Source organism: Chelonia mydas, chromosome 1 (genome assembly GCF_015237465.2).
Source record: "Chelonia mydas isolate rCheMyd1 chromosome 1, rCheMyd1.pri.v2, whole genome shotgun sequence".
Classification (NCBI taxonomy): domain Eukaryota; kingdom Metazoa; phylum Chordata; order Testudines; family Cheloniidae; genus Chelonia; species Chelonia mydas.
The window spans coordinates 197,305,794-197,322,072 of record NC_057849.1 but is presented as its reverse complement, the minus strand read 5'-3'; the positions used below and the strand labels follow the sequence as shown (position 1 = coordinate 197,322,072).

The following is a 16,279-nucleotide window of genomic DNA, read 5'->3' as shown; positions in this document are numbered from 1 at the left end:
TTTAGTGAGTCAGAAAGAAGAATGACACCTACTGAATTACCAACTTTATTGCTGGTAGCACCTAAGTGTTCCATTATTTATTTAGATTTTCAAGACTGTTAGAGGCACCTATCTCACATCACAGGCACCCTCTGTCAGACCGATTAATTGGGTCTGCTTTTAACCCATCCCCGTTTTACAGTAAGAAGGACAAAACCAAGACTGGTGTGGAGCCAAGCCTGAGTTGACATTAAAATTCACAGGTTAATTTATTTTTATTAATATAAGTTTCCATTAAAAATATAAAGGCAAGAGATCAACTCAAACTGATCCCACAGATATTGGGAGCAGCACGCACACATCTGATTATGGTTCATAGAGAGACCACCATGAAAGTCCAACAAGCACTGCAAAATGTTGTTTCCTCACATCAGAATAACAATAACGAATTAGCCCGTAGCAGTAAGAAATGGAAACAAAATGCTTTCAGTTTTGTCTTTAGGGTTAACTATTTTCAGTGCAATACTGTGGTAGGTAACAGCATCGGATTCTTTTTCTTTGCATTCTTTCCTGCTGGCCAATATTGTGTAGCTCAGCTAGCCTTGTAAAGAAAATCATATCCCCAAATCCCCAAAACAAACCCCACATACCACTTTCAATTCTGTTGTTTCTGGCGGGAAATGTAGAATGGAAACAACAAACAATGTTAGAGATAATCATCAGGGGTGAAATCCAGGCCCAACTGAAGTCAATGTGAGTTTTGTAATTGACCTCAACAGGACCTGGATTTCAACCACAAACCTTTGAAAGAATTGGGATAGCATACCTGAGAGAGAGAAAGGAAGGAAGGGCCAGTAGTTAGGGCACTAGCCTGAGACTTGAGTTCTGGATTCAGTTCCCCATCTGCAAAATGCGGATGATAGCACTTCCCTACCTCACAGGATCCTTGTGAGGGTAAATCCATTAAAGACTGTGAGCTGCTAAGATAGTACAGTTATGGGGCCAATATTATTAGTTAAAATAGGCATAGGGACTCAATATGATGAGTCAAGTGAATGAGTACAAGATAGAAACTTGGACCCATGCCAGGAAATACTTCTTCCCCCGTCTTGGGGTCTGTTGAATATGCACTAATTATTGTTTTGCTGGCCCCAAGTTACTAAACAACTTTTCCTTGTAACTTTCCATATGTAATTTCCATGGCCAAAGGCCTGTTGGCTCAGTTGTTAGGCTGCGTATTGGATTATATGTTGCTATTGTCCATTAAAGCATTTAAAATATAGAATATAGTATTTGTAATACTTAGATAATTTGTATTATAAGACTGATGATCTTATTAGATTTATAAAATGATGATAACAGTAACATAATAATGATAAACATCCATTCCAAGCCATTTATGTACTTGTGCATGTAAATACGTGTGTGTGTGTGTGTGTGTTGTTTCCATTGCCTCACCTCATCACAACTAGGCTGTATAAAACAGCAATGAATGCAGCTGTGTATATGGAGATCCTCGGGATTTTAAAACCAGGCCCTTACATTATGCTACATTTGAACCACTTCAGTAAAGAAAGAGAAATATACTATGTGGCTGAGCATGAAGGAATATGAAAAGGTGCAGTAATCTTATCTGTGAAAAGAATATGATAATATTCATTGACAGGGGAGCTACAAGGAGCAATTATCCCAAGCTGTGTCTTTCAGACAATGCTGTCAGTTTTTCGTCTTTGATGAGTACAGCTGGGCATGTGATGCCAGGGCAAGAAATTCCTCAGTGTCTGGAAGCCTACTGTATTGGCTGTGGGTTTGTCCCTGAGTGCTGGCAGTCAGGAACAAAATGTGGAAAAGAGGACAAGGTCCTGCAGCTTTGGGATTGTAAGGAATTGCTAGTGGCAGGGCCAGGAGAGATTCTTTCAATGACACCCCACTCCCACAGATGTGCATAAAGAATACAGCTTGTGCTCCTCAAATTGTTCCAGTTGCACCTTGAGGGCCAGACCCTCAGCTGTGTAAATTAGCATAGCTGAACTGATTTCACTAGAGCAGTTGATCTGGCTCTGAATTCCTTAACCAGCACAGCTCACTTCCTTTATAGTTTAAATGTGTGTGCTGGATGTTTCTTCCATGCATAATAATTGGGACTTTTTACGGAGTTTTTTTTTCATCTTCAAAGCACTTTACAGATATTAACTAACTAAAGCTCCCTGATAGGAAAGTAAGTGGTCCATAAAGTTTATACACAGTTGTGCACTCTAACATGAGGTTTATTTGGATACAGCGTTTCAGTCCAGTCCATCATGGGGTCAGCCAACAATTTGGATGTGGATCCAAATTTCTCCAAGATTTAGGGATGTTCATAAGCAGTGTTATCATTTGGGTCTGGTACTAATAAATGTTGTTATCCCCAGAGATACAGAGACAAAGAGTGATTTGTCTAAAGCCACAGTCGGGCAGCGTTGGTGACAGGACTGGAACTCCCTGCCTCCCACCCCTGGGCTCAGACCACTTCAGGCTGTTTCTCTCACGTACATCAGATCTTGTATTGTATGGTGGTGTTTGAAATAAAAATCAGTAAGCCATAGTGTGTTATGCCTTCTCTCGGGGACGGTATATACCATTCTTAATAGCCTTTTTCTTTGTTGGTTGTTTTGGATCAGTCCATTGATTACAAGTTACAATCCCCTTTGATCATCTTTATACAGTATCACTAGCAACATATTTTGTCCAGTACATCTGATTACTTGGACTCTTACCTGCTGTTTTGCTGTAATGAACTGAATAAATGGTCCCTGATCTCTTTCTTTGTCTGTTTTTTCAGATAGTCCTTTCTAGGCACTGCTTTGTAATGTTTTCTACTTTCTCCCTTGACAGCTTGAAGATTCGGGGTAACTCACTAATCAGTCAAATAGTTCAAATAATGGACCCCAAAAATGTAGGTTGTTAATTATTTTTCAGTATGATGGCAATTTAATGTGTTACAGTGGAGCCTTTTGGTAATACCTAAAATAGCTTTGGACATACTGAGAACTAGAATCATAATTTGCACTTACATAATGCCAGGCTTTGGAGGATATCAAAGCACTTTATAGCATTTAATGAATGAAGCTTTCCACACAGGAGGTACTAAACTAATATAATCCCCCTTTACAGATGGCAAAACTGGGCCATGGAGAGGTGAAATGACTTGCCAAAGGTCACATGGATAGTTAGGGGCAGAGCCAGGAACAGAATTCAGATCAGGGCTCCTGCCAAAATAGGACAGCATAAGTATTTGTTCAAGTCCTGGGCAGGAGAGTGACACTTACCAGGGTGGTAGAGTGTTCCCCAGTCATTAGGTCTGATCTGTGTTGCTATACATAGTGTGACAAAGCTCTGTCCTTGCCTCCATGGGTCCCGCGTTTCCTGGCGGATTTCGTGAACCTCAGAGGCTCACTGTGACCCTCCACATAACCCTTCTCTCTCTAGAGACAAGGGTCACAGTCCATTGACCCATTTTCATCATAAGCCAGCGAGGGAGGTGAGGAGAAGTTATCCTTCCTTGCACAGTCTCTGTTGTCTCCCAATCTCAATGATTAATCAGGGGGCAAAGGTGGGCGGGGGAGCCCGGGCCCACCCTCTACTCCGGGCTCCAGCTCAGGGACCCTAATAGTATCAGCTATGGTAGCTGACCTTTTAGAAACATAACATATACAATTCCCTGGGCTACTTCCCCCACAGCAGCCCTCACTTCCTCAAGCTCCACTTCACCCTTACATCAGGGCCTCCTTCCTTGTGCCTGATATGGTGTGTACTACTCAGCCTCTCCAACAGCACAACTTCCTCCCACAGCTCCTGACTAACTGGGAGGCTTTTAACTAGTTTCAGCCAGCCCCTGACTGGCTTCAGGTGTCCCAATCAACCTAGCCTTCTCCCTGCCTTCTGGAAAGTTCTTAATTGGCCCCAGGTGTCTTAATTGACCCGGAGCAGCTGCCATTTCACTTATCCTGGTACCAGAGATTTGTTTAGCCTGGAGCTAATATATCTATCTCCCACTACTTTTCCATAGCCATCTGGCCTTGCCCCGTCACAATAGCTAGAGTACTTGTTCCCCCTTCTCTAGGACACCACTGTGCTGACCTGATGTACAGTAGTGGCTGTCCCACAGGTACTGCTCCCAGTGCCTGATTCTTTGGTGCAAAGAGCCTGATGCACTCCCTGGACTTCCTCATTCCCAGATGCCACAGGAGTGACTCCTCCTGGACAGCTAGAACCTCTTCTGTGCTCCTTTTGCTCTCTCTCTCTCTCTTTCTCTCTTCCACACAGGAGAGGCCCTTTCACTTTGGAGTGTCCTCTCTCCTCTGCTAGTCAACCCCTACAAGAGCAGGGCCCTGTCTCCTCTCCTTTGCCCCCTCATCTGCTGAAAGAGCAGCTCTTTCTGATATTCTGGACCCCAGCTTTCACCAGTGCCTGCAATGAGTTCCTGTGACTACCCCCTCCTCCGAGCCCACGGGGAAGTTGACTGATGGATGAGAGTAAGTGAGGCCCGCCCGGACTCTGTGTATTTGTTTGGGTGAAGGTGAGTGTGGTTGGGTGAGAGAGAGAGAATGAATGTGTTATAACAAATGAATGGGTGCCTGCGTGATAGAAGGAGAGAATGAATGAATGTAAGAGTGATTGAGAGCATATAGGCAAGAATAAATGAGCCAATGTGTGGGTGAATTAGAGAATGAACAAGAATGAGAAAGAATGGGCAAGGGAGAGAGTGACGTGGAACAGAAGCCATTCCTTTATTCTCTCAGAAGCCAGCCCATAGAGTACCATTTTGTTTACTATATTTCTTAGTATGTACTATGGAACTGGGTATTTTCTTGAAGCATTATAAGCTTTCAACTCTACAAAGTAAAATCATCTTCCTATATTTTGCTCCATCTGTTTAAACTGGACACACATAATAAATGTCACCATGCAGTGGCCTAACAGGATTATTTCAGGATAATAGTCATCTTGGAAATCCTAGTCTTTATGTTAAAAGGAATGAGGACATTGGGTAGAAACTGTGTTGTGGCTAATCTTTGTGGCAATATATGTAATGAGCATCTCCACTGTGTCTTAAGGCTATCCCTGAGATAAGGATATCAGACTTCTGAGTCTGTGTAAAACACTTTTGTAAACAGGTGCAAGTAGCTTTGGATTTTTTCCTCAGTAATTGCAGCAAAAATGTTACTGCTTGAATGTTACCTGTAAGTTATATCAGCTGTTAGTGCCTTTTTCTGTGCTGGTGTCAGTAGTGTTTCTGAGTTGGCATAGGATTTGTTTTTTAAATTTAAAAATAACACCCCCTTTAATTATTATTGTTTATTATTATTTGTATCATAATAGCGACTAAGAGCCCTAGTCATGGACCAGGACCCATAGTGTTAGGCACTGTACAAACAGAACAAAAGGATGGCCCCTGTCCACAAGAAGCATATAGTAACATAGGTTCTAAGCTGCCATGTGGATACTCATACAGAATTCCCTCAAAGTGGTCAGGCAGTATACATCAATACCTAGGGGCAGAATATGGGCCGTAGGATTGACTGTACTAAATTGAACTAATATTTCTCTAAATCCGGTATTCTGCTTTCAGTAGTGGCCTATGAAGAAGGCAAAATATCCTCAGACTTCCTCAGAATGGCATTTAAAAATTATGTTACAATATACTTGCAAAGTACTATTTCATCCTTTCGGGTTGTATTCTCTGGTTACAATACATACAACTGATCATTGAAAGGATCCATTTGAGGAGCAGTGAAAACAGTTATCAATAATTATACATACTATGATCCAAGCAATCAGATGTTTTAGGTCACCAAATGATTGTCACTGGATTCCAGACTGAATTAATCTATATATTTCTTAGGATTTTTTAAATGGATCGTTTCATCCATAACTATCAGGAGTTCTTTGACTAGATTAGTCAAGACAAATATGCTTAACAGTAATATGACTTTGCACTACTCGATCACTGTCTGAACAGGTGCTTTACAAATGAAGAAACTGAAGCAAAAAGAGGTTGAAAGACTTGACCAGTGACACACAGGCAGTTTGTATCAGAGTTGGATGTAGATGTAGGATTTTACACATTATGTTTTGGTTCTTGAACAGGTACAAAATGTGAAAAAATTTATAGATGTGGGAAACTGACACTCCCCTATTGTAATGTAGTATGGAATTATAAAAGACTGATTTCAGACTTTTAGATCTATTCCAGTGATTATACAGTAAGCTAGAAATGACCAAACAAATAAATGATCACATTTGTTTATAGCATACAAATCCAATCAGCCAACCAAAGGCTACTTTTGATAGCCCACATATTTATTAAAGAAAGCATGTTTTCAGACAGAATAACAGTGTTTGCTTGATTCAGATCCTTCATGTCTTGCACATCTTTTGACTCTTATGAAGAGGTTGTCCTTGGCCTGACTTCATGTTGTCTTGGGCTACTAAACTGTGGGGTTCTTCATCCCTGATAAACACTAGACATGCAGCAAGAAAATGTTTGCAGATGAGTACCAAGAGAACTTCATTTGAAGCCTGTGGAAAACTAACATTTCTCATATAAAGGATTCATCTGCACAACTGTGTCGGATTCTATTTTCAATATCAGGCTGCATCATCATGCTTCAAAGTTGTATTTAGTCCACTTGTGTTGCTCCTGACTAGCTCCTGAGACTCCTTTTGGCTGTATGTTTTATGATTTTTATTTATTATTTCTGGTCTTATTACAGTTTTCTTTTTAAAGAGCAGGCCGAGCTGACTTACTGCTGTTGACTCCATGACCTGCTTCCCATTTCAACCTCCACCTGTTTAAAAAGTTTGGTAGCTGACATAATATCCCCTGGGATCGTCTGAGCAGTGGACCAGTAAAAAGCAAACCAAAAGGTAAAACTCCTCCTTGCTTGTGAGGCAGGAGTTCTATAGTCACATAAGTAAATCACTGCTTTGCTGATTGTTGAACCTAGGGAATGGGAGAGAAAGAGGAAACCTCATGCTGAGCAAAAAGAGCTGCTTGAAGTAAAAAAAAACCTGGTTTTTGCCATATCAGCTGCTTGGAATGCTAGGGGAAGAATACTTTCCTGTTCTTGATATAAAATACCCTGAAATGGAAGGGAGATGCAGAGCAATTTAGTCAGTAGTCAGTGGAGTGGGAGTTAGGATTCTATTCTTGGTTCTACCTTGGACATGCTCTGTGACTTATTATTTAACTTCTCTGTGTCTCAGTTTACCCACGTGGTAAGTAGAGGTTGTAAGGATAGGTACTGTAATGGTTGCTGTTACTATTTTAATTGCTTGTATTCTGGTAGTGCCAACAGTGTTCTAGGTTCTGTGCACACAGAAGGAAAACACAGTCCCTGTCCCATGTAATTTACAATCTAACTAATTATGTGATTAGTATGGGAGTGACTATTGAGAAAGATAATATTACTATATATGTATAATGGTAATCAGTAATTGTGATAAGCATCTGTGCATGCCTATTGTGAGCTAACTAGATATTTCTAGAGCTCTGAGCAGACTTTGACTGAGCCAAGTGCATTTCTTAAATGTGCCTTCTCTCCTGACAAGTCAAATTTCTGTATGCTTATAAGTAACCATTACAAGACCAATAATTCTCACCTTTTTCATGGGGGTGTTGAGGCTAACAGGAACACATTGTTAGGTAGCTTTGCACCACAATCTAGGCTCTATTTTTGTTAAATGCCTTACAAATCTCATATTAATAGAAACATTTGGTTTATTTTTTTAAAATGCACATAGAAATGGGGGGGGGGGTGTTTTTGGATTTAAACATTTCCCTACAGTGTTGTTACAACCCCAAAGGAAATACATTGTTCTAGCATAGGAGAATCTCCAACTGAAACTGACTAGAAACAAAAATAAAGCTGAGAAACCAATTTTCATTTCCCAAGATAAGCAGCATGTAAAAAATAAACCAACCTCAAAACATAATAATAGGGGAACATTAAATTAGTTTCAGCTCAATAGTCCCAAGTGTTATTAGTAACACAGGTAAGGAAATTACTTAATAAAAATATATGATTTTTAACTTGACAGTGTCCCTCTTAATTAAGTTATGAGATCCTCAGATGAAAGATGTTATAAAAATGCAGTATATAGCTTCTGTTATTTATAAGAGAATGCTAAAGGTCTAGCTCAAACCGATTAAAGCAAGGAAAATCTCATTGAAACCTTTCATTCTATTATGGGTATTTCTAAAGACACCTATCTCACCATGCTGTCTCTAGTACCGTATCTGACTAGCTCCTTAAATCACCCTCTTTTGATGCAGGAATTGCACATATTTGCAGTCATTTTGGCCAAGTCATACATGTATTGGAAATACAACTAAGTGCTTCTGAAAAAAAAATTGCATTATTTTCAAAGGTGGTGACTGTGATGAAATAATGTTTGAAAGCCTGTATCTACTGCCCACCTAAATTACAAGTTATACTAAATCAGCCTCTTGCTACATATTTAGTTTTTCACAGAACCTTCAAATATTTGTGTCAGTCTATTAGCTGAGCATCCTCCCAGCTCCTATTATAGGGCCAAATCTTGCTTGCTTTATTGAGGCAAATAAGTCCCATTGACTTCACTGGAACTAATTAAGTGAATACATGAAGCAGTATTTGGCCCACATATGCAATTTAACTTATCACTGGTGTCCCTTTCCACAGTATTTAGCCCAGTTCTCTGGTACTGAGGTACTGTAGAAATTAAATTATTTATAATATAAATAGATTGTAAGGATGAAGTCCTGGCCCTGTTTAAGTCAATGGAAAAACTCTCATTGACTTCAGTGGGGTCAGGATTTCATCCTAAATATCCAAACTATAAGCCCTTAGGGGCAAGGATCTACTAGTAGCATTTCTTACCTTGCTTTAACTGCCTGTCAGATTCTTCGGCACTGTAAAAACGATAAATGATATTAAAAATGTATATGGCATGAGCATTTGTGTAATGCCCGGAAGTCAGGCAGGTCAAAAGGCTGTCCCACTCAGTAGTTAGAGTTTGCACAAGAAGCAAGAAGCCCAATTGCTGGGTGGGTGAGTCAATCCAAGGGAAAGGTATGGCAAGGCAGCTGACGGAGTCTGGCGAGGCAGCAAGGCAAAGTCAGGTGGGTCTGAGTGAAAACGAAACCTTCCTGTAGGTGGCATATGCCTTCTTAGCTGCATCAAGATGTTGCATTAGCTTCTCTTGGTTTTGTTGGATGTGGTGTATCAGATCTGAGGCTGCAGGGACAGCAGGCACCGTGAGAAGAGCAGGATGAAAATGGGGGTGAAAACAGTAGTTAGCAAAAAAAAACAGGCTAATCCAGGTCAAAACATGGTCCATGTTATTCTATGCAAATTCTGTGTATAGAACCAGTGAAAAGCAAATGTTGGTGGAAATTTGTGAAACATTGTAGGTACTGTTCCAATACCTCGTTCACTCTTTCTGACTGACTGTCTTTTACAGATGATAGGAGGTTGAGGTATGGAGACGCACCACTAGTAAGTGGAATACCACCCTCTAAACCTGTGACATAAACTGGGGTCCCTGGTTAGAAGTAATGTGGGGTCCCTGGTTTGAAGTAATGTGGCCAGGAGGCCATGGAGGCAGAAAACATGGGAGATGAAGAGACAGGCAGTGTCCTCAGTGGTGGGGAATTGTGTGCAGGGAATGAAGTGTGCCATCTGTGTAAACTGGTCATCCCCTGGCCGGATCCTGGCTAGATTGTAGGCTCTTGGGAGATCCAGCTTGGTGAATATTTGGGCTGTCCTTACTAGGTCTAGCAGCTCCAGGATCATGTCTGCACGGTATTTTATGGGAGGAGAAACAGCTAACCCTAGAAGTAACAAAGCTCTTTGTGCTGCTTGAGACAGTACATCCTCCACCACCAGACTTGAAGGATGGGTGGGGTGTCTGGCTAGGGATTCTGGAAACCTGGACTTGGGGCTGAAAGGCAGTTGGTTCAGGAGTACTCTGAGCTAAAAGTCACAATATGGTGCCACCAGAAGATACTCGGGTAATGCTTGGCCAGCCAGGGGATTCCAAGTATCACAGGGAAGTGTGGGGACCAGATTAAGCTGAATCAGTGGAGTTCATAATGTTCCCCAGTTACTGTTTCCAGACCTGTGGTTTCCTGACTGACAGGACCAGAGGTGAGCAGTGAGCTGTCAGCTGTCTCATCCAAGTTGGGGCAGCCTGGGGGTGCCTGGAGAGACCAAGGAATTGTGCTTCAGTGGTGTCTGTGGAACTATCCCTTGCCCCAGAGTCAGTAAAAGCCTGCCTGAGAGAAACAGCTTGTCTGGAATTCTGATGTAAGAATTGCAGCTGTAGGTGAAGAGATGATCTTAAGGGGGTGGGGAAGATATCTGTAAGGGCTTGGCCAGTGAGGTTTTCTATGTTACCCAGGTTTGACCACCCCTGATTGAAGCTGGGCAGGTCAGCATTGCTACCCCTGCGGGTTCCATGCCACTTTCCTTGGAGCAGGGGCGAGACCAGGAGATTGAAGAATTGGTCTGAGCAAACTATCAAGCCTGGAAATCAGGCTGGTTAATGGGCAGTCCTGATCAGCGGTAAGAGTTTGCTCAAGAGATCTGATTGCTGGGAGATCCAATCTAAGGGAAAGCTACAGCGAGTTGGCTTGTACGATCGGGTGAGGCAGCAATGCAGGTTCAGGTGGGTTGGAGTAGTACCTGTGGGCAATGGCTCATTGCTCAGACAGGTCCAGAAGGGAAGCAGGAAGTTTATGTATAGTCACCAGCCAGTGAGGGCCAAGACCCTGTCGCAAATCAGGAAGTGTGTCGCAGAACCCTGGAAGCTGGCCCACCCAAGACTGTGAATTCCCTGAGCCAATGCTGCTTTCCAAACACCGACTAGGCCTGAGTTTGAGAGCAGTGTCCTGACAATTTGAAAGAGAAGTACTTGTTAATGTATTTGAAACTCTTGCTTGTCTGCCTTCAGATAAACTCCTAAGTAACACAGATAATAAAGTTGTTTATTTTAAATACTTCCTTCTAGGAATATTGCCAGCCACATCTTCAAGGGGGAAAATGGGCATGATATCTTAACATGATTATCATTGTAAACCAGTTTTCTATACGGGTTCAAGCTATAACGCCTAGAACTGATAGAATAGAATTTGTCTTATGACAATCATGCCTGGCATAGAAAATGAATATAGAGAAGGCTTCTCCTTAAATTAACTCTGTGCTGCTGATGTGTTCAATGAGCCTGTTTCCTGTTTTGCTTTGTAAGGATCCCCTTTATAATCCAATCCCTTAGAGGCATTTTATCTGCTAATACGTGTAATGACAGGCATTCCTGCTGTCATTTATGAAATTAGAAGACATTTATTTTTATTCAGTTTGGGGGTTCAAGTCTGCTAAGTTTCTTGACTGGAATAGAAGTTGTATATTCACATGTTTCTGGAAGAATTCACTGGCACACCTGGTTGTCCAACTTTGCCCTCTTTCCATTTATCATCAGTCAGTGCTGAACTAGTCACAACTCACTGCATGCGTGGATTTTCATCATATTTGAAAATGCACTGTGCGTTTAATTCCTTGCACTTCATCTTAAAAGTACACTTACTTAGCTCCTTAGTCTTCTCTCACTCACACTGGTTGAGTCAGGAGTCTGAAATCTATAGAGTTACACCATTGTAAACTTATGCGAGAGGAGACTCAGACCCATGGCATTTCGACTACAGAAACAGGGCACAATGTTTTGCATATTTAGCCATCTATATGAAGGGTTTTAGAGAGCCTTCTAGGGTGTGTGAGAGTGGCTCAGATTTTATAAAGTACTCTGAGGAACCCTCTGTCATAAATTACTCTTGGCTGGAGTGACTTATGGGGAGAGCAAACCATCTTGGAGGCCTTATGCTGCTGGATTTAGCCAATTATGCTTTTTCCGGCTCCAACCATTGTTTCTCCTTTAAACCAATAGAAACCTCCTTTGCCAGTCTCCGGCCATCTTTTTAAGCTGCAAACAATCAACATAGTCAAGATTTAGGAATCTACCATTGGCTGCCAGGACCAAAGTGTTTCCTTTGGACACCGACAGCAACAGTTACTGAACTGGGTTGCTTATAACCTTTTCATCCTTGCTTAGTTTTATCGGTGTTTGTCAAAAACAGTAAATAGAGTTTATGCTTCTTAACTCTGCAGATAATAAATAACAGTGATTGCTGCTGCCTTAGTAGGCATCAGACATCTGCAAGTCAATTATCTGAATACTCAGGTGATCACTACTTGGATGAACAAAACCTAAGTTTCATATCTTTTGCAATCAGCATGATATTGGACCATGAAGTCTGTAAGAAGTAGGGTGAGCAGGTGGCTGTGGTGAGCTTAGAACAAAGGGAGACTTGTATTACGTTCTGAATTCAGATGTTATATCATCAGCCAGTCCCTAGTTCCCTAATTCAGGGCACAGGCATATTCTGTCTGAAGTATGAATTCAAGCGGTACTGGCCCTTGGTTTAAAGGAAGATGTGTTACCACTGTGGAGTAAGTACATCTGTAAACCAGACCATAATGCAGAATCCTAGGTTTTTCAAAGCTTGTGGGGGGAATAATGTGCTGCTCTGGGGAGCTGCAAAAATGTTCAGATTAATCATCTGGACACAAGGTTGTGACTCTAGAGGCTATTTAGCATGGAGTTAGCAGAAGCACTAAAATCACAAGCAAAATGTTAGGGTAGGTCACTCAGTTCTGCTGGGAAGAAATATCATCCTTTTAACTTGCAAAATTCTGCTATCTAAAGAGGAGCCTGTATAGAATAGCTCAGGCAGGGGCAGCACCAATAAAACCTGTAACTGTCACTAATTTCACCCTCACTGGTATTTGGTCTATGCAACTGCTGTTTCCTCTTCCTAATTCACATTATAGCTGAGATTTTTTGTTTATCCACATGAGTAGACAAGCTCATGAAATGGTCTCAAGCAGCAAATGGCTTTGGAAGCCAGACAAAGTGAACTAATCTCCAGTTTATGAATGTTTTGCAATGCTGAAGGAACAAATGCTGCAGCAAACAACTTTAAAGAGGCACTGGGGTGGGGGGTTGCTAAGGAGAAGTATTAGCGATGGAGGAAGAGCAATAATGCCCCAAGAAAAATGACATGCTGGGTAAGGACATCTATGTTAAGGAGGACAATAGAAGGATCAGCTAGAAGGTCACAGGATTTGGGGTGAGGGAGGAAAATAGAGGAGATGGACTATGTGACCATGGAGAGAAAAGGGGCAGGAAAACCTGCTAGGCTCCCACTAGCCACGCTTTGGTTTGAAAAGGGAGATTTGAAGTTTTAAAAAAAACGAACGTCTTCTCCAGATTGATGAGGAAGGGCCGTGCAGGTGAGAATCTTCTCCACTATCATACTGCTCAAACTGCTTCAAACTGCTATCCAGAGTAACAAATAATGCTTTGAGCTCTCTGGATGAAAGTCTCTGTAGAAGTCCAAAAGATTGTTTAAAGGCCAGACCCAACAGCTCTTAGTCCTTATTCAGGCAAAACTACCATTCAGAATTGAAAACAATCAAGCGTCCATTCCTAACCTATTGTTTTTATAAGCCCAGCAACCTTGCCTGGTGCTATACAGTGTGTAAATCAGGTTAGAATGTTGTCCCTGGTTTCTTTGTGATTGTTTTTGGGGGTAAGGAGGAGAAATGTGGATATCTTCCATTTGTTTGTGAACGAATTTTACCTAAGGTTGGTAATCACTGACCATCATCAAGTAATCACTTGGGCAGTTCTTTAGGTATATAGTCCTCAGCTCTTAAGATGCTAAACGATCCTTGCTGAACATTCCCATGAGGTGCTGAGCACCCTCAAGTTCCATTCAAGTCATTGTGAGTTAAGAGAGCTCAATAAAGTGTTCAGCATAGTGCAGAAACAAGTCCTTAATGCTCATATGCAGACCTTACTTGAGCAAAACTCCCACTGAAGTCAGTTGAAGATTTCCCTGAGTGAGGACTGAGTTAAAAACTTAGGGCATAATTCTGATCTCAAACTACCTTTTACCCAGGTGTAACTCCCATTACTTCAGTGATATTTCACCAATGTAAAGGAGACCAGAACCTGGCCCTGCATAAGGACTTCAAGATTTAGCCCCACATCTGTAGTTCTTTTTTATGTTATTTATTTCTTTAAAAGGACGGTTACACTAGACTATAATAACCCTTACCTCAAAGTTCACTTGAAATAAGATTTTTTTATTTAAAAAAACCCACCTAAAAATAAAAGTTGAGCTATGCTCAGCCAGGGTGGGAAATTCCATTGTGGCTGAAAGCCCATGGCAGGTAGAGTGGAATTTAATGAAGGAAACTGCTGTGTTTTTGTGTCTTTCTGTATGTTTTTCCTTTAAAACCAAGAGCTGGGCAGGCTTCCCATTTGACCTGATGTGACCCAAGCAAATTACTTCTTATATAAAAACAACTGCAGACTTGGAGAATGTGAAAATGCACTGTATCCTTTTTCCAACTCAGGGAAAACGAAAGCCTGAGAAACAAGACGGCCCTGTCAATATTGGTTGAGCAAAACTATCACTCAAGCCCAATAAAGGGAGATTAGAACAGGCTTCTTTATGCCAGAGGGATTCATTATAAGTTAGATCTCTTTATGTTTTTTTTAAACAGACACACTTACCGTCAGTAGGAGAAAAAAATCCATTTTTTGGATTGTGTGTTTTGTGAGGGGAGGAGAAAGGAAGAACTGATTAGACAGAGGGAAAGAAATGTTTGATCTTATATTGCAAAACTAAAAGAAATAAAGTAATCATTTTAAGAGAGAAGGAGGAAAGGACAGCTTTTAGTTTTTGCTGCAGCGCTGGAACAGCCTAGCTGCAGCGTTTCAGGGTGTGTCCATTGATATTGTATTCAGATGTCTTGCCTTGGCATGTGTACTGACGGATTTATTTAAAAAACAAAGCAAAAAAAAAACATTGTGGGCTCGTGAAATTACTTCATGAAATCCTTCCCTTTATGAATTATTTTGATCACAGGCCTGTTGTTTAAATTTCTAAAGTACTATGTTTTTTTAATTGCCTTCTTTTCAGAGCTATCTGCTCTAAAGTTGGCGTCTCCCACATAACAGCATTCAGAAATTAAAGGCGGGAGGGGGCAGGGAGGAGGTATGGAGGCTTTAATCTGACCAAAGGACTAATGTAATGCATAATCAAATTCACATCTGCTGTGGGTCACAAATGAAATGAGTTTAAAGGTCTTGACTGAATGTCTAGTGTGCAGACAAATGTAAACTGGAAAATTTGTTCAGTTGAGGGACAAATAAACACTCTTTGATGACTGTCATAGTTTGTCATTGTATGGGAGATGAGAATAGAAATTGTTTTCAGTCTCTTGCTGAAAATCAAGTTAAAGGGCTTCCCAATCAGGAAGGGACCAGTCTGTTGGAGAGATACAACCTTGTGGAGTGTATACAAAGCCATTAAGAACCACATTTCCAAAACATGGCATCTGTACACACACAATCACCTTCAGACACAATTTTTTGCACACTGTCACTAATGGTTGTGCAAATAGTTTTGAGTGTGTATATTTCATCGCTGTGTGTACAAGTGATTGAATGGGCAAAGTGGCACATGCACAAATGGAGGCTGTTTTGAAAATCTTGCCCTAAAAATGAAGCTGGCCAAGAAAGTTTTGATATTTAGGATCCTTGTGGGGACCTGCACTCTTGATGCTGCTAACTTGCACCAGGAAACGCTCTCTGTCAGCATTGTCATTGCTTAGGTCCTGTGTTCATTCAGAAAACGAAAGATGATACTCTTAAACTAGGCATACAAGGAAGCATGTTCTACTGGTTAAAACACTGTGCTAAGAGTCAGAAGAAAAGGGTTCCATTTCTGCCTGTCCCCTGGACCTGTTGAGAGACCTTGGACAAGCAACTCTGTTTATTATTTATTTATTATTTGTATTTATAAGCATCATGGTATTTGGGAGTACCATTCTGTGTCTCAGTTCCCACATCTGTAAAAGGGGAATAATAATGCCTACCTCACATGTGTTTAGTGAGGCTTAATTCATGAATGTTCTTTAAGAGCTTCAGGATCCTAGGACGGTAATCAATATCGCTCTTGAAAGTACTAGTATTCGTATCGTATGTAAGTGGCGATACACAGAACTGGTGCCATCAGCCCATTATTAGTGCAGGGGGCTTGATTGGTGTTTGTTTGTTTGTTTGTTTTTCCCTGATTTGTTTTCAGTACCCAGCCTTCTGAATTTCCTAATTAGCTCATGATTTCTAAGTGTTTTGCAAAACCAAGAAA

The 16,279-nt window shown here is 41.1% G+C and overlaps 1 protein-coding gene across 15 annotated transcripts in view; it reads left to right on the top strand.

The window, feature by feature from the left end:
- Positions 1 to 16,279, top strand: part of ZBTB20 (zinc finger and BTB domain containing 20) — a 668,337-nt gene that overhangs the window by 351,265 nt on the left and 300,793 nt on the right. For 11 of the 15 annotated variants that reach the window (XR_005226808.2, XR_005226810.2, XM_007062083.4 and 8 more), the window contains one exon: positions 6,751 to 6,888. The exons of the other annotated variants lie outside the window; for them this stretch is intronic. The gene's annotated coding sequence lies outside the window, so the exon portion shown is untranslated. The remainder of the gene's footprint in view (positions 1 to 6,750; positions 6,889 to 16,279) is intronic. 15 annotated transcript variants of the gene reach the window in all.